Consider the following 21,375-nt stretch of genomic DNA (forward strand, 5'->3'; position numbering starts at 1 on the left):
ACGTGCCCGCTCTCGAGCCCTGGCCACTTTTTTTTATTCATTTGCCTAAAAATATTTTGCAGCAGAGATCTCTGACTGAGCAAAAGAGGCTGGATCAGAAGCAAAAGAGTGACTGATGCATTATGCAGCATGCAGTGACAACAAGGGAATTAGATTTTGATATGCTTGCTGAAGTCTGCTATTTCTACTCTGGTACCTGGTGGTCAATTCGTTGCCAACATCTGTATAACATCAAACATTTGCATCCATATGGAGAATGTATAATTAAAGCTCGCTGCATACAACTGTGAAAACTTTCTCATATCCTCCCTAAATTGCATTGCAACCCCCAGATGAGGGCTGGAAGCCAAAATGGAAAAAGTCTGGCATAAATATTTAACTAACTTGAGATACGTATTCTTTAACTATTAGCTAATTATTTTGTGCCAGCCATAAATGGCATCTGGTCCTTTATCAGAGGGTACACAAGGATGATGCAGCTTGGACACATAAGTGGGAAATGAAACGTGACTCCTTGCTAATTAATATTAATGAATGGATCAAGAACCAACATCTCTTTGAAAATATGAGCACAACAGGAGCCCGAGCGTGATTCATTATGATTAGCGCTGGGGTGACAACCATTACCCGTCTCAGAAAAGCCTCTGTTTCATGGAGTATCTCTTCGGGAAGGACTTAATTGGCTTCTGGAAGAAGCGAGGACGAATAAGGAAGGTGGTTTCAGACCAACCTGTGGGTATGCGTTTGATAATCACCCTGGAAGAGAAGGAATAATAATTCTTTTTGTGTTGATGTGCTGAGGGTCCCCTGCATTGGTTTGGTTTGCCCCAGCAATAGCAACAGCCCATTGTCAAATCCATGCCATAGTTATTCCTATCCCTCCAAACTCAATCCCTTCCTTCAGCCCTCATTCCCTTTTCCTCCAAATTAGGTCCCTTCTTCCCCATACACTGCCTACTCTGACACTGTTTCAGGCCACCTTGGCATCCAGTAGCTCAGTTCTGTCACCTTGTACCCAAACTGTCTGTGTTTCACCTGGGAAGGAGAAAATCTGCCCTCTCTCTCACACAGCATCTCTCTGGGACCAGCCCACCATGGAGCTGGGGAAACATTTTGGTGGTTAACAGGGCAATTTTCTTCCTTGCCTAATTAATAGCCATCTAATAGGAACTGCTAACATTTCTGTTCCCTTTTTTCAAGTCTCTCTGGGTTGCTCTCCACTCCTGGGACGCACTAAACCTCTAACAGAAATGTTTGTCCTCATCTGAAGGTCTTGAACAATCATGATTTATTGGCCTGTTGCTTTGCTTTGCTATCACGTCTGCACACCACTTGGTTCTAGCACCAAGCTCTGTAGCTTTAGCAGGGCTCACAAGGAAACGCTAGATCCTCTTTCTTTGGTTAAGCCTGTTCAGTCAAGGAAAAGGTCTCCAAGTTGGCTCCTGCCCTCGAAGCAGCTCCTGAACTTGCATTATTATATACATTTAGGAAGTATATTAGGTTTTTGGACCGCATCAATCTTTTTGCTATGACTACCTGGGAATTACCATTCATCCCATCATTCACCAACTGTTTCTCTGCTGCGTTCTCCATTTCTCAGTCAATTTTCTGCTAAGAGCCAGTCTACCAGCTAATTTCCCTCTGGTTCTGAACAAACATCAGCAAAAATCAGCTGAAGCTGAAAGCCTGGTGCTGCTTTACACTATCATTTTCCTGAATCGAGCAAGTCCCAAAGACCCACTAGGAACAACCATATATCTCCAGAAAGGGAAGAGGTCCGCTGTCTCTGAGCCATCATTACAGTTCCCATTAGTGCAGCTTAAACATTGCCACTCCTGCATTATCTTCACCACTCTCTCAAATCTTTGTAAAATCAGTCATGTCACTGAAGACTAACAGAGAGAGAGCACGATCAATGCACAATTCGTGTTGTGGGCTTGTAATGGGAATTGGAAACGGGATCTAGGAATCCTTCCCCAAGGTAGTCTATCGTGCCTTGTGACTTTGTGTAAAACCCTTATCTTTCCTCCCATCTTGCTCAAGACTGAATGGAAAACTGGGTTAACGAAAATGTAAAGAATCTTCCAACGCAGCAGAGACTGCTTCAGAGTCAAGTTTCCCAGGGGAAATAAATGATGAACAAAAACAAACAACAGCACAGCTCAAATGATTCCTCCCCTCACCACAGTCCTGAGATTTCATAATTGCTCCCTTCATGGCCATTTTGGTTTGTAATATGCAGAGTAAAGATTTCCATTATAGCTGTGTTTACTTAATCACTATAATTTTTTTTTAAGTGAAGTTCAGGCTGTTCAAAGCACCAGGCTGCCAGCCCCAAGGAAATTAGCCATCAGCTGGTTGTTGCTCTGCTATGATCTGTAGCAAAGGGTTTGCTGCCCAGCAATCTCTTGGTGCTCAGATAGATCACACGTCTCTAGGAGCGAGGAGGCCATTTACCATGGTCTGTTGTGCCCTTGGCCTCATCGGGCAAGATGAGGATGGTTTTCTGTGCTTGCATATATAAAAAAATAAAATAAAAATCAGTCTCTGGAATGGGATGATCACATGGGATAATCCAAGACCAGACTAAAGTCCATCAAGGGGAATCTAGAGAACTAACAAAAGCGGAATTCATTTCAGCAAGCAGCAGCATATTGGTACATCTGCAGCAGAGTCCTTCCAGTGAGGTTACATTGCATATTCTCATCATGCATGGCAGAATATCCAGGCATGAATATTTAATCATGCAGGGCAAATATAAGCAGATTGAAATTCTAGGTGATGACAACTTTCAGATGACCTGGGTCCAGACTAGAATTTGTGATTTAAGATGGGAAGGCTCCACATCCCGTTCCTGTCCTTCCAAGCCTTTTATTCCCTGGCATGGGACTTGAGAAACACCTCAGCCTTTCTGAAAGTGGCAACAGCTACTACACAGGATGCTTAAGAAAAGGGACAAACACATGGAAACAGAGTCAATGCCTGCACGAGGTTTCCTGTCACTGGAGGCAGTCTCTAATACCAAATGTTTTTTTGACACTCTCATGTTTTCCAGCACCCCATATCACTATGGTCAAAACTAAACCGGATTTCCACTGCCATCTTCAAGCTGGATTGACCTGAATTACTGAGCAAAACCACCCTAGCCAGCTTGTCACCTTTTGGCAATGAAAGACCCAGCCTCTGAAACACAACCCAGGAGTGCAGAAGATGAACTCTCTTGGCTCTAGTGGATCGAGGACCCTCAGAAAAAAACTCACAGAGTAGACTAGATGTCCTCCATCACATAGGTCTTTCTGGAGGTGCTCCACTTTTCCCCACCACACTTCCCAATGTCTTTACAGGTAAAAGACAGACAGGAGGAAAAAAGTTCACATGCATTGGTTTGGGGAGATGCTACAGACCAGCTCTATCATAACATTAGGTGCCCAAATCCCATAGAAACAACAGAAAGCAGACACCTCATTTTTTCTGTCCTGAAGCTTCCACAGCACTGAGATTCAGTGCGTGATTAGACAAAAGAGATGTAAATTGTCAAAAAGATGGGGCATTAATAAGCTTATTCCTTTCTGCAGTAAGATGTGCAAATTCCTCCCTTTCCTTTCATAAATAGCTGTAACTCATTTCAGATTTTCTGCTGATAGGAATGTAATTCAGTCATTTCAGCAAGGTTGTCAAGCACTGTGAATGGTCCCTGCATAGACAGCACCAAGTATTATTCTCATTTCCTCGCGGGAGAGATTCAGGATGCAAAAAGTTCAATATCATGTTGGTTTGCAGAAACAAATCCATGTAAGGTGAAGCTATTGTAGGAAATTTTAGTGAACACGTTTGCATTGCAGAGAGGTGGAGGAGGGATACAGGAGGAATCTCACTGTATAGGCAAGAGTCAGAGATTAGAAGAGCACCAAGTGGCCAGGTGGTGAGGGAACCTACTTCTGAGTTACAATTGCAATGATTGCGATGAATAGGGAGAATCTATGATTAAAGACATGCCTGAAAATAACAGTAATGATTTCCACTTGTATGCCTTTGATCAGACAATCTCACAGTATTGTATAAATGAAATCTCCCAGTATCTCTGTGAGGTTGGAAAGCCTTCTACTGACACGAACATGTCAGAAATAAATAGCAGCTGAATGGTGCCAGACAGGTGACGGCTTAGATAATTCATCCTCTCTTGGAAGAAGAGCTTCTAGAGATGGAATTTGCCCCAGTTATAAGAGAGGAATAGATCCTCAATATGAGCTATATTGGACCACAAGCATAAATTACTGTGCAAAAACATTCAACCAACCCATTCAGTTCTCATTTCCATCGGTGAAAGTGCCAATAAGGCAAGTAATCACCTGTCTGTAAGGATGATTTTAAAAGATGGAGACATTGCCCATCAAGAACACCCTTGGGACTCATCAACCCTTTTCAAACAGGCTGCTGGTAGCCACCATGAGGTAAGGACTGCTTTTAGTCACTAACTCCATAGGATTAATTTAAATTAGCCACCTGGAGAGGAAAAATTATGCCAGCTACCATGCCCTTGTGCACTGCATTCCCCAGAACAACATTGTACATGACCATCACATTCAGACATGACCCAGGCATGGGGTGTGCATCCTCTGACTTTTCTCTCTGGAAATCAGGAGCAGTGTAGGCAGCTTCTGCACAGGGTTGACTGGGATTTGCAGCAAAATGCCATCAAAGGGCAGGAAACATCCCTGAATATTTCTCTTGCAAAAGGGGAGGTGGACCCCAAACTGAACAGCAGGCACCGTTTACTGTGGCAAGACGATTTTCTATTTTTGGAAAACTTGAACAATTTATATTTCTACTCGCTGGACTGCTGAGAGGGTTAAATATGGCCTGGCACTTATTTCACTTGTGATTATGCTCGTCTTCCTCTCAACAAGAAAGAACCCAAAATACATTGATATTCAGATCTGGCTATTTTCGTTTGTGCTTTTCTCTATTATTCAGTGAATATGAAATTACTCTTTACTGATTCAGAAGCTATTTGTATAGTATTTTTCAAGGATAAGTTGTAGGGGTCAGACACCCCAACTTCACTGTTATGACTGATTACCATAATTCCTGCTCTTCCTCAAGAGCCAGTAATAAGCTGCCTACTTTAATCCTATTTAGATGTTTGATTTGGGTGTATTTGTCAGCAGAAAGATTATATAAATACAGGGGCTGGTGAAAAACCCTCATACTGCAATGTAACCAAACACAGTTTTTACCCCCGGTTGAGGCAAGAAACAATTCCCTGGCTAATCAAATGCCAGAGGTGCTCTCTGGGTGGCTAGAGGGACTTTTCTCCAAAAGATAAGGCAGTCCTTAATTTATCCAGGGCCATGTCAAAACACCACCCTTAATAACTTAGAATTTAAATGTATTTTGGGAGGAAAGACTCAGTCTGCCTGCACTCCCTAAAAGCATTCACAAAGGAGAGTGGATCCCAAACCCACACATTGTTCCTACCTTGCTGCTGCTGTTCCCTGCTCTGGGGACACTCCTGCAGAAGCAGTGTGTGGACTGGTGTCCTCCCCCACCATTCTGAGGGCTGGGGGAGCCAGCCAGGCTTGGCACCCCTCTGCAGGCTCCTCTCCTGGAGCAGAGTGAAGGCTTTCCACCAGCACTGGAGAACGCATTAGCTACACAAGCCCTCCAGCTACTAGCCCAGAGCAATAGCTGCGGGGGCATATTTGAGCTCTCTGATTTATTTATTTGGGAAGCAATCATTAGCAACGCCAGCCTCAGCACACATCAAACCCCTCTGCTCCTCTCCCAGCCTCCCTCTCCACCCAGCTTGAGTCTCGCTGGGGCTTGCTGGAGGAAGGAGAGCCACCCCATCATTCATCCTCCACCACTTTCTGCTCCTCTAACAGGTACTCAGTTAAGTGGGTCCTGCTGTGTTTAATGGTCTCCCCCGCCCCCATGTAACCTACTTACATATTTTCTGTGAGCCTGCTGGCCTGGTGTATGTATTTTGGTTGTGTGGCAGCTGCTCCAGGAAGGGTCACGTGGCTCCTGTAATTAAAACAGGGTGAAAAGGGGATTCCTCTGCTTACTAAGAGGAGAAAAAAAAAAAAAAAAAAAAAAAAGGATTGGAATGAGGTAAAAGAGGCCATTTGCTGCAAACATGAGGGCTGGAAGGCCTTGAATTTAATCATTATCACAGAGTTGCACCAGAAGTCATCAGGCCCTGTGCTATCAACAGATCATTCAAGTGATATTAATTATTATACTCATAAGGAAAGAGTATGGGTATATTTGATTTCTTCTCTTACTTCCCCAAAATAATTCACAAAGACTGAGCCCACCAAACAACAATTTCTACTTCAGTTACACCCCTCCTGACACCCCCAGTTCTGCAAAGTGCAGAAGCAGCACTCCTTAGAAACACTGCTGAGCACAAATCTCATTTGAGTTTGAGCTGCCAGTTCATTACCTGGGATTTTTATACAGCTCTGTATATGCTGCTACCATCCTCTGACTTTGTCCTAGTGCACACCTTGGAGTTTTTCAAGTGGAAATTTTTTGAGGCAGAGAGGGAGCCTCCTGCATAGCACGTGCACACTGCATCCCTGCTACTGGGAGAGGCAGGGACCAATTTCCCAGTCGCACAAGTGTTCAGCTGGTGAATGATCCAGGTCACTGCTTGCCAACATTGTTTCCTCCCTCTGAATTGACACCTATCTCTCTCCCATTGAAGTTGAACGTTCTGTGGTCCTATTGAACATCACAGTGGCATTGCACATTGTTAGGGGCCACCATTATATCTGGTATCTATGTATTGGATGTGATGTGGGGTGTCTGGGAGCTGTGGTGTGTGGGCTGTGAATTGTAAAAAGGCTGGGAGACAAATGGGACCTGAGAGGGGAGGGAAAGGTGGGACAATGCTAGAGAGAGCTTCTGTGGAGGCAGCTGCAGAAGGGGACCATGAGTTTAAAGCTCACTCCAGGCTGGCACTGAAAGCTAGTCCTTCACTGGAAGGGGAGGGAAATCTCCTATTTCTTATAACCTGACAAGAGGGGGAGATGGTCCTGTGCCAGGGGCTGAGTCAGACGGAGGCATCATTAGTATGTCCTGTGCAGTCTCCGTGGGAGCTCTGCAGGGTAACTCGAGTTGTGGGTGTCAGAAGTAGTGCATAAATTGTGGGAAGTGGGGCTGTAATGAGAAAAAAGTATGGGGTCCTTATGCATGAAATCAGGTAAGAGAGCACATTGCAAGTAATTCTGCTGAGGAATAGAGAATCCAACAGAAAGACGGCTGTAGGATGCTGAAGAACTCGCTCACTGAGTAATGTGGAAAATGATACGATGGAAGCTTCTAAGTGCCATTCACCTGACTGACTTTGAAGAAGGATGGAAGCAAAGGCTGGAGAACAGCAGTGCACAGTCCCCTTTCTCATCAGGGCTGTCTATTTTCAAGTAAGCTTGAAAGTACTCCATGAGTAGTCTCACAAATGCTGGGTGGCTGAAAGCAACACCACTCTGTGAGAAGAGCCCCTAAATTAGCATAAAATAAATGAGTACCTGTAAAATCCCCAGCGATACCCTTCACTCTACAGCTCTCCTGAAAAGATAGGAACATAAATAATGGACTGTAAGGAGAGGAGGGGTAGGTACTTGAAACCTCGCTCTCCCAGGGAGAGGGTTTGCTGGAATCCACCCCCAGTTTGTGTGCTGAATAGATGCAAGCTGGATCTGGCGGGCAGGATGGAGTTAAGCTTGCAGGCAGATGTTGATGGAGCCTTCTGCTGTCTTCTCTCTCCTTAACCTTGTTTCCTAACATTGCAATATGATGCTTAACTTTTTTCATTATTTTTTTTTAATAGCAAAATAACCTTGCTATTAACTCTGCCTGGTAATAAAGTGTGATCGCTCTGCAAAACAGATTTGCAAGTCACTTTTTCTGTTGCAGGAAACAGAGGTCATTCTTCAGGGAAAGCAAAATGTTGTCCAAGTCTCTCCCCATTAGAGCTAATTGTGGTGTTGCTGAGAGCCAGGACGCAACTTTGCGTATCCCTGCAGGGGCTGGTGCCCAGGATCGTTCCTTGCTACATGGGGAGAAGGGAATTTCCTTTGGGGTGCAGCAGGAGAGGCGGGAGCGTGGCTTCTGGTGCTGAGAATGCCTTGCTCATAAAAAGTAACTGCGAGGGATCGTCCACACGGGGGGAGCTGAAGGTACTCTATGTGCCATGCAGACTGGCCCCTACGCATTAGTCCAATGGGCCATGAGGCTCAGAAGGAAATTTGGCCATTATTTCTTCTGACAGGGATGGAGGTAGCACGGGGCCCTAGACACCGAGTTACCCATCCTGCCACAATAATTCTTCCAAAAATGCCATCACTCCTAAGGCCATTTAGCATCTGGGCAGTAGTTCTGATCTACTCCTTGCTAACGGCTGCTCAATAAACTATAATAAACCTATTAGATAGCTTTGCTGAAGTGCACTGCCAGGTTGGGCCGGGGAATCTCAGTCATTTTTCATGGCATTCAGTTACATCCAAAGTAACAGACTAACATGAATTAACGTTGATGTGATGGAGTGGTGTGGTCTGAAAATGACCTTTTCCTTTTATCCTTACGCTATCTATTTTCCGAGAGCTCTCCTCCTGCAGTGGGGCAGGGCTGGTCTCTGTGTGACTGCAGAGCAGCCTTCTCCCCAAACCGACGTGGCTGCTGTCATTCGGGGCCACAAAACCACGCTCTGGCAGCCTCTAAATTATAAGAGAAAGAAAATTTTCTCCTCGGTGCATGAGGGCTTTTAGTATCTACACCGTCCCCTTTTCTTTATTAATTAATGTTATGTTTAAAACATAAGAGTAGCTTCTTATTTCTGCTCGCTACTTATTATACTGCCCCGTCAGCACCTCAGCGCCCAAGTTGGGCGCCACGTGTGATGTGTTAGCCCCACTCAAAGTCACAAGGGCATCTGCAGCAGGGGCCAGGGACAAGGGCACTTCTTTTTAGCACGTGAAACCCCTTGTGGCCCCTTCTGTCTGCCAGCCCCACTCCACACAGGACAGACCCCTCTCTGGCCAGCCGGAGCCGCGGGCAGACAGTGGGGCGGGCGCTCGCCTGCATCCCCCGGCGCAGGGCTATATTTAGAGGCAAGCCGCAAACAAAGCGACCACGGTGAGCTGCTCGCCCATAAATTATCCAGTGGCGTGGGACTCTGAGGGGCGAGCAGGCACCGTGCTGGAGGGGGACGAGGACAGGAGGCCGTTTTGCCAAGATTTGGGAGGTTTCCCCCCCGCGTCGCCCCCAGCCCCCATCTCGCCCGCGCCCCACCTCCCCGATAAGCCCAGGCGGCGTGAATCGCGGTTTAGCAGATGGTTGCCATGGGTTACCTCCCTGCGCCGCAGATATTCCCTTCAGAAATAGCAACGTTAATTGAAAACAGGGGCCCGGCCCCGTCACTCCGAGGCTCGCTTCGGCGGGCTGGCCGTCCTCAGCCGCGGCGGGGACATGGCCAACGCCAGGGGAGACGACGGAGGGACCAGGCCACGGCCCAGCTCTGGGGGAGTGTTTCGTGAGGTGCAGTTGGACAAAACTGCATCTTGGAGGGGAAGGTCAGGCCCCAGGTGGTCAGCAGCCAAGCTGGGAAGAGAGGGCAGATCTCCTGCCCTGTGCCCATGGTGAAATTCGCCTTCTAAGAGGAGTTTAGTGGGGCTTTTCTGGAAGTGGTGCCACGCAGATCCTGCTATGGCAGGATAGCCACAGCAGAAGGGGAACGGCCATTAGAGAGCCAGGGTGGTGGAGGAGGCGTCTGGTGAGGTGCTCGAGGGATCAGTGGTAGGTCTCATCCTGCTTTAACCTATCCCTCTTTCAGGATGATTAACGTGTAAGCGGCAGGTCTTGCAAAATTTAGATAGCGTAACCTGCTGCCACCAATTAGCAGGGATATTTCTGTTCCACAGAGGATTTTTAACTTGCAGCCTGGACTGGCACTGCAGGCACGAAGCCTGCAAGCAAGGAGGAGAGGTGGTCTGTGCCAGAGAGGGAGAGCTCTCCCACCCCTCCTGTGCCAGCTCAGAAAGCTCCCAGCCCCTTCTCAGTGCATCACAGGCTGGCCCCTGAACCCCCAGCACTGCGAGCATGTTGTCTCTGCCCAACCTGGGGGGCTCTGGGGGCATGCACAGGCAGCAGGTGCTCAGTATGGTGGGAGAGGCAGAGCTCCATGCTGTTCTTGCAGTCTGGGCATTAGTAACTCAGTCCCTGCATTAAGTTATCACACTTCTGATCTGTTCAAGCCCTACACTAGTAACATTTTACCTGAGGCTGCACCACTTCACACACAGATGAGACTTTTGCTTTAGCCCATTCAGTGCATGGCTTCTTCTGCGACCCCTTCTGAAGATTCAGTTCTGCCTTCCTTGATGCCAAAGCAAACTCTCTCGCTTCTCACTGTTTCAGTCCTAAGTGCCACTGGGTTTGATTCCCAGTGCCATAGGCATCTTCAAGATCTTCTCCAATGTCTTGTCAGGGTTTCTTGGTCTTTTATGTGAGCTCAGAGGGACATCTGTAGAACTCTACTGCCAAAATCAGAGCCCAAAGGCATCCTGGAATCCCTTGTTCCTGAATAGCTTGTCATACACCTAAAAATTGAAAGTACAGGAGAGTTAACTTCAGCCTTTTCACTTTGTCAGCCATTTTCAGGGAGCAAGTTCCTTATCAGGAACTTTTGTGCCCTCTCTCTTCTTTGCCTTGACTATGCATTTACTACAGACTACTCACAAGATCCACAAGAAGTTCTGCTTAAAAAAAAAAAAAAAAAAAAAAGACTCCAATTATCCCTATATCATGTTAACCAGCCCTCTTAGCTCTTACAGGGTTTTCTCTTTCCTCAGCTTGAACAGAGAAGTACTTGAGATCGATGCTGTTCATACCACATGGAAACTCTACAACAGATGGAAATCCGTAGCATGAACACATCTGAGGCTAACAGAGTCATTCTGCATGCAGCAATGACGTCAGAAGCCTGACATCATATGTGACATCTGCGAAGCACCAGGGTGTCTGCAGCACAAAGCAGCTCTGCAGAACTGCTGGGGGAATTACACTGCTTGAAAATGCATTAGCACGAGCAATGATGTGTTGCACTACAGAGGCATGATATTATGCACTGGAGGAAGACCAGTCTTTCTGCAGCCGCATATGCTGCTAATCCCTTGCACTATATTGTCGGAAAAGTATTGTCCTGCTGGGAAAGCTCAGAGGAGGTTTGACTTAGCAAAAACTGAAAGAGTTTGAGATGTCTTTCCTGGCCCAATGTCAGCTGAGGGTACATACGATCCTATTCTACAAGTATCCTAGGAGGTATAATGGCCACAGTGGGAAAGTAATTGCATCCAGAAACCAAAAGGAGAATTGATAAATGGAGCGAGATGAAATTGAGTTAAAGAAATTGGACAAAGATTTTCCTAACAGCAAAATCTGTTGAGCCATTACGAAGCAGACTAGAGGGCACAGCCCACATTGCTCTCTGGAGCAGAGCAGAGCACGAGCCAAGGAACAGGTCTTTTTCTTTAATCACAGGTCTGTGTCATTGGGAAAGCAGCCTCATATTTCCCTTTTCACAGCCATCAGAGAACAAAAGTGGGATTTCCATGCCTACCTAGCTCACGCCTGGCAGAACGTTAGCAAATTTTAGGGAAAGTAGCCAAATCTTACAGCAGAGCATTGCCAATTGCTCCCCAGAGCAGTCGTCTCTTGCTCTCAAACGTAGTACTGCAACGTGGGCTGCGAACGGCAGGGCCACGGCCACTTCGCTGGCTGGCTGAGCGAGCGTGCCTCATTACCAGGGATTCATCAGCACCACTGTTAATAATGCAGGAGCTGCTTGTCTCTGGGGGAGTTCCTCAGCAAAAACAGCCCTGCTTCTGTATTTCAAACACAGCCGATGCTGGCGTGATGGGCTTTCATGCTGACAAAGCATTTTGGTTATTTGTTATTCTCAAACGGCGTCTCAGCGCTGAGCAGTGACAGAGCTAGGAGAGGTACGTCCATGGTCGAGGAGAGCTAAGCCAGCTACCCGTGTCTTGGTGTCAGCCTGGACCGGTGGGATTGCTGGTGCTCTGGTCCTGAGGTCGCCTGTGGGGAAGGCAAGGGCAGGAGTTCAGCCTGCCCTGGCGTTGCCCTCGGCTCCAGTCACTCTGTTGGAGGGCGAGGGGATGAGCACGCAGAGGTCCTTTTGTCTCTGACCTATTGCAGTCATAGGATGATCTTCCTGGTGACTTCTGTGGCTCTGCCAGCACACAGGAAACCGCAAATGGGGCCAGCATCTCCCATGAAACTGCTCAGTCTTCCCCGTTTTGCAGCCTGCACGAAGGACGGAGCAGATGTTGTAATTCCATGAGGACCACTTGAAAGCCTTATTTTGTCATTACCCACTTGTGCATTGCAGCACATGGGATGAAGGATAATTTCCTGCTTTCCAGTGGGGATGCCGTGCCAGGCGCTCTCTAACAGGAGCCTGCCTATGAGTCCTGCTGCTGGTGGGGCTCATGGTGGGGACTGCCCTTTAACATTTGTCCAGAGAGGAAACCTGCAAGGAGAGGTTTTAAAGAGAGCAACAGAGCAAAGCAATATGTTGAAAAACAAACAGTAAGACGCCTGTCCTTTGGCTGCTGTCGGTAGGGGTAGGTCTCTGTGTCCGAGGTGGGACAGCTCAATGTCCTTCATGCAGCTCAATGTCCTGGGACCACCCCTGTTTCAAAGCACATTTGGCAGCTCACCCCTAAAGAGATGAGACCTTCCTTGCAGGCATGCAGTGCTTAGGGGTGGGCAGTCCTGGTGGCAAGCAGTGTGACACGAGGCAGCACCATCCTGGCCTTGCTCAGGTGAGCATCTCCCTCCCTCTGACACCGTGCTTGCATGGCACACGAGAACAGTCAGACCAACAAAAGGGAGGAGCACTGCTCGCAGCACTCCGCAAGCACTGGGGAAACAAACAGCGTGTTTGTAAACCACACAAAAATTCAGAACATTTCGATGACTTTAGCTGGGAAGGCCTAGGTCTGGTGAACGCCCGTCCCGCTGCTGAGAGGGGACAAGGCTGTGATGCACATGGAAGTCTCGGTGGACACAGGGAGGAACAGGGAAGTCAGAGGAACAGCTGCAGGGCCACACCAACCCAGCTGCCTGGCGAGGGGTCCACCCGCTGATCGTATGTTCCTGTAAGGAGCCAAAAGCAGCGTGGTCATACACCATGCACACAGCTTGTCTGAGGAGCTGGGAAGATGACCTTCTAGCCCAGGGCTGGGGCTGATCTTGCAGGCATTGCTGCCCCAGAGCCCAGGATCCCAGAGCCTGGGAGGCAGTTTATCTTGGATCTGCATTTCCCTACATCTGTCCTCCTCTCAGCTCTACCAGTGCTGCAAAGTAAGCTGTATCTAAATGTAGAAAACAGGCTAGCAGGGCTTTGGGAAAGCACCCGAGAACCCAGCTCGCTTCCATCACACCCACAGAAAACTCACAAGCTGTCCAGCCCAGTACTCCAGGCACTTTGCATGCCAGGCTTTGAGAAATTACTAAGTTCTCTTTCTGGCCTGGTATTAACACAACAGCACTAGCCATTCAGCACAGGAAGAAGAAATACAAGGAAACCACAAAAAAAATAGAGTGGCATGAAAAAACTGTCAGCATCTTCCTAACAATGCCCAAGAATAGGCACAGGTCTGGGAACAGGATCTTTTTTTCTGATCTCTCCCCACCAATATAGTAACTTGGACTCCTTGAACTCTGCCTACGCCTAGCAGCCCACAAAAGTAAAGCTTCATTCCCACAGGGAATTTCCAGCTCAACGCTTGGAAAAGCAGCCAGCAAGACCCTCAATTTCTGAGGAGCATCTGACACTGCCCAAGGCTTCCCGGGAAGGTTTGTGGGTCAGTGGTGGCAGAAGACCTCAGCAACTCCCATTCAGGCTCCCAAACCTCCACTTTCCCAGGCTGGGGTGGCATGAGGAGACAATGAGCACTTGTTCCTTCCCCACTGGGGCTGAGCAATAAAGCTGCGAAAGCCGGGGCTGAATAATGTAACAGTGACAGCTAGCTGCAGTAAGAGATCTTCCTGGGCACCCCTGGGACCGCCTGCAGGTGCCCGCTGCTGCTTGAAGCTGGGAGAAGAGCCCTTTGCTCTACTGGTTCCTTGGGGCAGCAGAAGGAGAGCTAGGTTCGTCCTGACATGGGTTAAACAGGGAAGAAGGAGGCAGAGCCTTCATCACCAGCCCTGCCACCAGGACCCTGCGTGCCTGCTTTCAGAGGCCAGATGCACCAGACACACACAGATCTCCTTACGTTTGTTTTAAAGCTCGAAGAATCTCTTGAGATAAACATCCTAAATTAAAGATAAAAGCACCGTGGGCTTGCCAGCAGCCTCCACCCCCCTCTCCCTGGCAGATAAGCTCACACCCAAGCCACACTCGCATCCTCCTGCCCTTACCCGGGGTTTCACCCAGGGGTGCCTGTCCCCAGGGGTCCCAGAGAGGCAGTGGGACCCCTGCCTGCTGTGCCGTGGCTCCCTGGGGTGTCAGGGGTACCCGCTGCACTGCTCGCCCCACTTTCTGCTTCCAGGATGTCTCAGGAGGATGTTAAACCCAGGCTGGCCCCAGCTGTATTTAAAGTGATTGTAATTCACATGGATTGGGCCGTGGTTATAAGCTGAATTACATTCCGATTTAGCGGCGGGGGATTAAGGCTCTGTATTTTAACTTATTAACCCCAGCCCCGTTTGAAGATTCCTCTCACCGCCTCGCTAAGCTGATGGAGGAAGCAGCTCCTGCCCTCGCCCTGCCAGCCCACCAGCATCTGTGTGGCCAGCGGCGGGTGGAGGATGTCCTCTGGGCTAAAGCTGGCAGAACGGGGTGCACAAGCCGCAAGCAGGGATGTGCCTGCTTCCTGCAATCAGGGCCAGCCAGGCTCTGCTTGGATTAATCAGCTGTTTCCCTTCTCCCTCTCCCACTGAGATGCCTACAAGAGTTAACTCTTCTCTTCTGGCCACGGCAGTGATGGGACAGCTGATGGAGGTGGTACAGGAGGGTCCCCGGTGCTGCGGCTCCTGAGCAGGCAGTGCTGCACCTCTGGACCCGGGTTCACCCACTTGGTTTCTCCTTGCTGCCAGACAGACAGCAGCCTGGGCACACTCCAGAAAAACTTCACTCCATTTAATATTTAATGAAAACCCAATGTAACTGTCATGTCCTTTTCTGTTTTCTCTTGCTAACGCTGCTGGCTGCACAGGTATCTGTGTGTAAACAGAGCCGGTTTCCTTTCCACTCGGCTGCATCCCCAGCTCGGGGCACAGCTCGTGATATCCTTGCTCACCTTCAGAGGGGCTCCCAAAACAGGCCTGCCAAAAACAACAGGAATGCCTACACGGTGCTGTCACCACCCCAGCCAGCTAAGGGTGTCCCACCCAGCAGGACAGCAGCTCTGCAGATCACAGTTTATTCTACTCCCAGAAAAACTATAGAAACTCCTTCCTCTGAGAGCGATTTCACGTAGGTTACTAAATGCCTTGAGCTGGGGAGGCAGAAGTCAGAGGAATGGGAGAACAAGACGCGGGCTGTCCGTCTCTCAGACACCACTTCCAGCCCTGTCTGTGCCGCTCCCAAAGCCATCCCAGAGCAGTGGTCCCAATCATGTAAGCAGGGGAAAGGATCAGCACCAGAAAGCCTTGCCCAAACCAAACCCTATGGGCTAGGGGTGGCACGGGGACCCTGTTCCAGAGGCAGATGCCACTGCCTCAGATCTGCTGCCTGGCAAACTATCCCTGTTGTGGTCAAGCAAAGAAATGCCATATCCCAGGCAAGTCTGTCGTGCCTCAACAACAGCAAATTTACTTACAGGAGAAGAAAATGGCTTAACTAATCTTTGGTCACTCAGCTTAACTTCTGCCACTGACACAGCAGGAGGTACTCACAAGCCCAGTGGTTTTATTTATTTAAGTGTATTGATTTTAGCCCAGATTGGAAGAAAACAGGCGGATAAAGGGCAGGAAATTCCTCAGCTGTAAGAAATGCACAGAATACTAGAAGTCAGATTTAAACTAACAGATGAAAATACATTTGCCAGAGCAAGGCAATGAATCATTCTGCCAGGAGCACAGAGATCTGGACAAAAGCCAGACCCTGCCCACTTACAAGGAGTAATTTGGGGTATTAAGTGGCCACTGCATTCCTATCGCTGACCATCATTTAATATAACAGCAGAGCTCAGTGGCTCCCAACCAGGACTCAAAGCCTGCTGTGTTAAAAAAGAGCAAAAGCCATCAGACCTACCCCCAAGATCTTATTTATAATCAATGGCCTCAGAGTCAATCAGATTCAATAAGGGAAGGCTAAACAAGAAGGATAGAGGAGGACGAACCACACCAGAAGTGTACTCAGCCACACAGGCTGCCGTGCACAGGCAGCACAGCACTGAGATATGCAGGAAGATGACGAGAGAAGCATTTTTGGAGGGTAAAGTTTTGTTCACGTGTCAGCTCTGATTATCTGATTAAATTCTTTGTGATAGCCCAGTGGATGAGACTTCATGGGAGTGGTCACCAGCTCTGTTGCCCATTATCACAGATCTTGCCAGAGCTACTGGTGCAGTGTGACGTTACCCTGTGGAGGTGGGCAGGGAAAGCAATGCACGTGAAGGGAATCCTACATTTCCCACAGCTTCCCAGGATTTAATTGACCACATGCAGTCTGTGAAACAGGTCCCCACCTTCTCTGCCAGCAGGGAGACCTTGAGCAGCTCAGAACAAGAAACCATGCCGCAATCCCCTCTCCATCCGTGGGAATCTCCTGAGTGACTCTGAAGATGTGGGAATACTTTGAAGGACCCATCCTGTGAACATAAAGGTATTGATCAGCTCAGAAGATGGAAGAGAAAGAGATAGCAAAGGTGTTGGGTTAGCAGCCCTGCCTTGAGAGATGAATAAGAAGCACCCCGGATTCCTCCTTTCCCAGCAAGTGCTTTGATCCTTCCCATGCCCATCACCTGTGGCTTTTCCTGCTCCTCCTGCAGGAGCAGCCCTTGGCACACCCAGTAAATACGGAGGCAGAAGCTGGGCCATTACCAGTCCCTCATACCCAAGGAGGAGCATCTGTGTCCAGAAGCCTTGAGATCCCTGCTTGCAGGGGTGAAAAGAGGGTCTTTTCTGGAGAAGGAGCAGCATGGCAGGAGCCAGGAGAGGGGCAGCACTCATCTGAGCAACACAGGGAGCACATCCGAGAGCAGGCAGGCAGGGAAGAGCCGCCCCCACCTGCACCACCTCCCCATGCCTCTTCCATGGAAGGCCTTGAAGGCAGGTGACTCTCAGCGGCAGAGACGGAGGCTCCCTCCTGTCGTGCAAGGGCAGAAGGGATTCTCCCCAGCAAGGTCAGGCAGGTTAGTATCAGAGCTAACCCACATTCCCATAAACATTCATTACTTGCTGCCCTGCAGGCACTGCGAAGGGCAAAGTTTGTCCCTGTTGTTGAAAACAAAGATAGGAGCATCCGATCTGATTTTTGCAATCCAAAGCCCTGGTGAGCCGTCTAAGCCCGAGGCAAACACACAGCAGGAAGAAGCTTTAGGAAAACCAGATTGTGCCTGTGGAACCAGAATCCGTGCTGAGATATGCAAAGTGCTGATACCCACAACCAAGCAGCGGACCTGACATCTTTCCCTTACACATTCGATAACCAACGTGCTGAACTGCAACATTTTCTTGAGCAAGCAGTTGATTCGCCTCCCCTCCCACTGATAAACTGCGGGATAAAGCCCATACAGTGCTTTGTGAGAACCTCCCTGAACCCAGACCTGCAGGGCCGAGCCTTTTCACAAGGCAGCATCCTCCTGTCACACCTGCCCACCGCTGGGGAGGAAAGTTCACTTCTCAGAGCCAGGGGGAGCTGCCTTATCGCTTGGCAGGGCTCAACGCAAACCTTATTCTCAGTCTGCGCAGGTTTTCAGTCTCTCAGGCTTTGTTTTGAATTCTGTATTCAGAACAAGTCCAAAACTTCAGAGCGACCACAAACTACAGGGGCAGATTGATCCGGTCCTGCATCAGAGCTGCACTCAGTCGGTTGTTTCTTGCCAGGAAAGACACTGACACTGCTCAGCCAGCACGTCGGGACCGCGGTGGAAATGCTAATCTGCAGGCAGGGGCAAGGCTGAACTGTATTTTATTCTGCCATTTTTTCAGATGTCATTAAATGTGATAAAAATCCCCCAAACTGTAGAACAAACCTGTCAAAGCCACGGCTTGCCCACAAAGGAGTCAGTGGGAATTATACATGTTCAGCACTTCTGGAAAAGAGACAGACAGACCGTGCAAGTCCCAAAGCAGGCAGCCGGTCAGCCTACATCAAAACGGCAAGCGATTTTCTTTGCACGCAGGGACTACTTCATGGCAAGTGATTCCTCAGAAAGGCGTCCCTTTGTAGGGCAGGGAGGATATGGGGCCTGCCAGCACCACTTGGAGCGAGGCCCAGGCTGCGCACCCGAACAAAGCCTCAGCACAGGCCCTGGGCAAATCCGGCTTTGTAGCAAAACCTAATGCCAGCAGAGTTTTGCTCCGTCTCAAGTGCTGTTGATTTCACTCTCTGAGCCCTTAACCAATTGGAAGAAATTGGGAAAGGGATCAATTTAACGCTCAGGGAGAACACTACGCAACACTGAGTGAAGAAAAGCACTTTTAAATTATTGAGACATGTCCTCTTATATGGTGCTTTCACCTAAAAGGAGCTGCTCCAGTTTGAGCAAACATACTGTGTAAAGGGAATTTAGGGGTTGGGTGTTGTTAGGCTGGGGGGTAACGAAGATCCTGAGGCACGCTGTTTCTTGCTAATTTACTTACCAGAACTGCCAGGTTCCCCATGAGCAGTCACTTTGGACTCTCTGGAAGGCTTCAGAAGAAAAAGCCTCCTTCTTGCTGACTTACCAGCTGGGCCTGATGGCTTGTCAGGTGCCAGGCCTGCTGTAGGGTTTTGGATGGACACAAGCTCCATGCTGTCCTGTCCCTGTGTTGTCTCAGAGCTCTCCCAGGCTTCTCACTGGAACACAAGCAGCTTCCCCTGCTGAAACAGCACTTTGCAGCTTTAGCTGGCTACGAGGGACTTTCCTGTGCTTGCTCTTGCTTCAACCTGCTCCCAGGAATGGAAACATGAACCTGTAGCACACAGCTGCTTACCCCTGCCCTGCCAAAACCCACTTTGGTTGCTGCTCTGCTTTGGTCTGGCCGAGGACATCAAGCGCAAAACCCTGACTGAGGGTGCAGAGCTCCTTGTGCCATCAGTGAGCTGGGCTCAATTCTCACCAGATCTCTTGGCCTTAAGCCTCCCCAGGCAGCTCTGGCTGTTTGGGAGGCCCTCAAAGGACACTGATCCTAGGAAGGGAGACCAGCCAGCCAGCTCAGCAACAGGTACAACAGAGCCTGATGCACAGTGTGAGAGCCCAGTGGGGTGCTGACCAGCCAGGAGAGGCATCCGGATGCATCTCAAGCATCTCCAGAGAATACAGTGGGAGGATAGGGAATGTCTACACCAGCCCACAGGGAAAAAAACTTGTGGGACTGAATCCAGAAATTGGGGAAAGTGGCCTGAACCCACCTCTGCCTCAAGCAGCTTGGAAGTCAGCAAAGAGGAAGGATGGGGCTTTGCTAATTGCTGAGGTGGCTGGCAGCAGAGAAAAATTCTGGCAGGGAAGAATTTATCCTCTAAGCTTGTTATCCTGTCAAAAAAAGGAAATGAGGTTAGTTGAGGCTCATTTGTTTGTGACGAACTCCTGTCTCTTACTATTTATCACTGGGTGTGATTACCAGCTGATTTACGCTCAGCAAGTTGTGTAGCTGTGGTGAGGCTGCAGAGAGGAGAGCATAGACCCCAGAGCAGTAGCCAGAGGCCCATCTGCACCCCAGGAGCCCCCCAAAGCAAGGTCTCACCTAGCCCCACTGTGGGCCAGGGAAGTTTGTTGTGTTGCTGATCTTCTCCAAGCTGAGATAGTTGGTTGGGTGCATCAGGCTGTAGCCTGAGGTTTGGTCTGGGGATGAGCAAACGCCTCCTGATAGCACTGAGTGCTCTTCAGAGCCCAGGTTCATGCCTTGCATGCACCAGCAAGAGCAGGGGGATTAGACAGCTGGTTACACATTCAACTGCCTTTGGAGATGGAGGATGTTGAGGACAATCTGCCATGTGTCCAGTCCTCCCTGAGGGCTGCCCAGGCTTGAGTATCAAGTACAGTGGTTGAAGATAGTCCACATCCTAACATCACTTTGAGGAGAGCTGCAGGAAGGGAAGCATCAGTCCAAATGCCAGGAAGCTCCTTCTGTGCTAAGGGATATGGCAGCACACGCTGAGGTAGCAACAGGCTCAGCAAACTGGGAATGAAGTTCCTGAGAGTTTCATAGTGGGTCTCAGATGATGGCAAGTCAGAGGACAGGAATATATTTAACAAGTGGCTCTGTTAGTTTTGTTGGCCCTCTCTGATGAGATGACACATCTACTTGGCAGTTGTCACACCTACCACTTGACTCTAAGGCTGACTCTAAGTCAGCTTCAGGGAGGACTGTTGTAAGGCATTTGACACCAGACTGTACAACATCCTGATTAAAAAATTAGCACTATATAATATCAATAAACCACACGTTAACCAGATTGAGCACTGGCTGACAGTTCTCAACCAGTAATTGCCAGTGGTGAATCATCTTCAAACGTCAGTATTTCTAGCAGGGTTCTTCAGGGAGCTGCTTGAGACCTGGCACTTTTCAGCATTTTCATCACAAGAAAAGCAAATGCAAATCTCAGGGTTGGTGCAGTGCATAAACGACAAAAAGATTCCAAGTGATGAATAATGAGGAGCACAGGGCGACCACACAAAGCAGGCTACTGCTCAGCAAGCAAAGCCTGCTTAAACAAGCACCATTTTACTGCAAAAAGTTGTTCCTGGAATAAGGAATGCCAGACAGACCTCCGAGGGTGCTGTATCTGGAAAGCAGAGCCTCCGTCACAACCTCCAAAATCCTTCTCAGACCGGTTGTTCAATAAGAACGAACAGCATCAAGCTGTGGCAAGGGAGCGATAATGCAATTCTGGGACATACGCTCTGGGAATAATGAGTAAGCGAGTCATACACACCTTTGATGCTAGCGAGCAAGACAAATCCATCCCAGCTCACTGCCTCTACAGCTGTGACAATGCTGAAAAGACAGCTGGAAGAGGGTGTAGAAAGTGATCTTAGTGCTAAACGGGGAGAAAGCCCCACACCTCTCCAGCAGACTGCAAAGCACTCAGGTGTTTTTGTTGTTAATCAAAAAAATTTGAGAGATGACTTCTCAAAGGAAGGAAATACCAGGCTGAGTTCTCAGTGAGGAGGAAGATGGGGTGCACAAAAGGAG

At 48.8% G+C, this 21,375-nt stretch overlaps 1 long non-coding RNA gene across 2 annotated transcripts in view; it reads right to left on the reverse strand.

Annotated features, from left to right (window-relative positions):
* The window catches only part of LOC137861003 (uncharacterized), a 37,249-nt gene that overhangs the window by 9,782 nt on the left and 6,092 nt on the right, over nucleotides 1–21,375 (reverse strand). Inside the window, exons 3-5 of one of the 2 annotated variants that reach the window (XR_011099304.1) lie at nucleotides 18,925–19,712; nucleotides 16,722–16,844; nucleotides 5,479–10,604 (exon numbers count right to left, since the gene is read on the reverse strand). This is a non-coding gene — a long non-coding RNA (uncharacterized lncRNA). The remainder of the gene's footprint in view (nucleotides 1–5,478; nucleotides 10,605–16,721; nucleotides 16,845–18,924; nucleotides 19,713–21,375) is intronic. The other variant, XR_011099303.1, reaches the window with a different exon arrangement.

Source organism: Anas acuta, chromosome 1, assembly GCF_963932015.1.
Source record: "Anas acuta chromosome 1, bAnaAcu1.1, whole genome shotgun sequence".
Taxonomy (NCBI): Eukaryota; Metazoa; Chordata; class Aves; order Anseriformes; family Anatidae; genus Anas; species Anas acuta.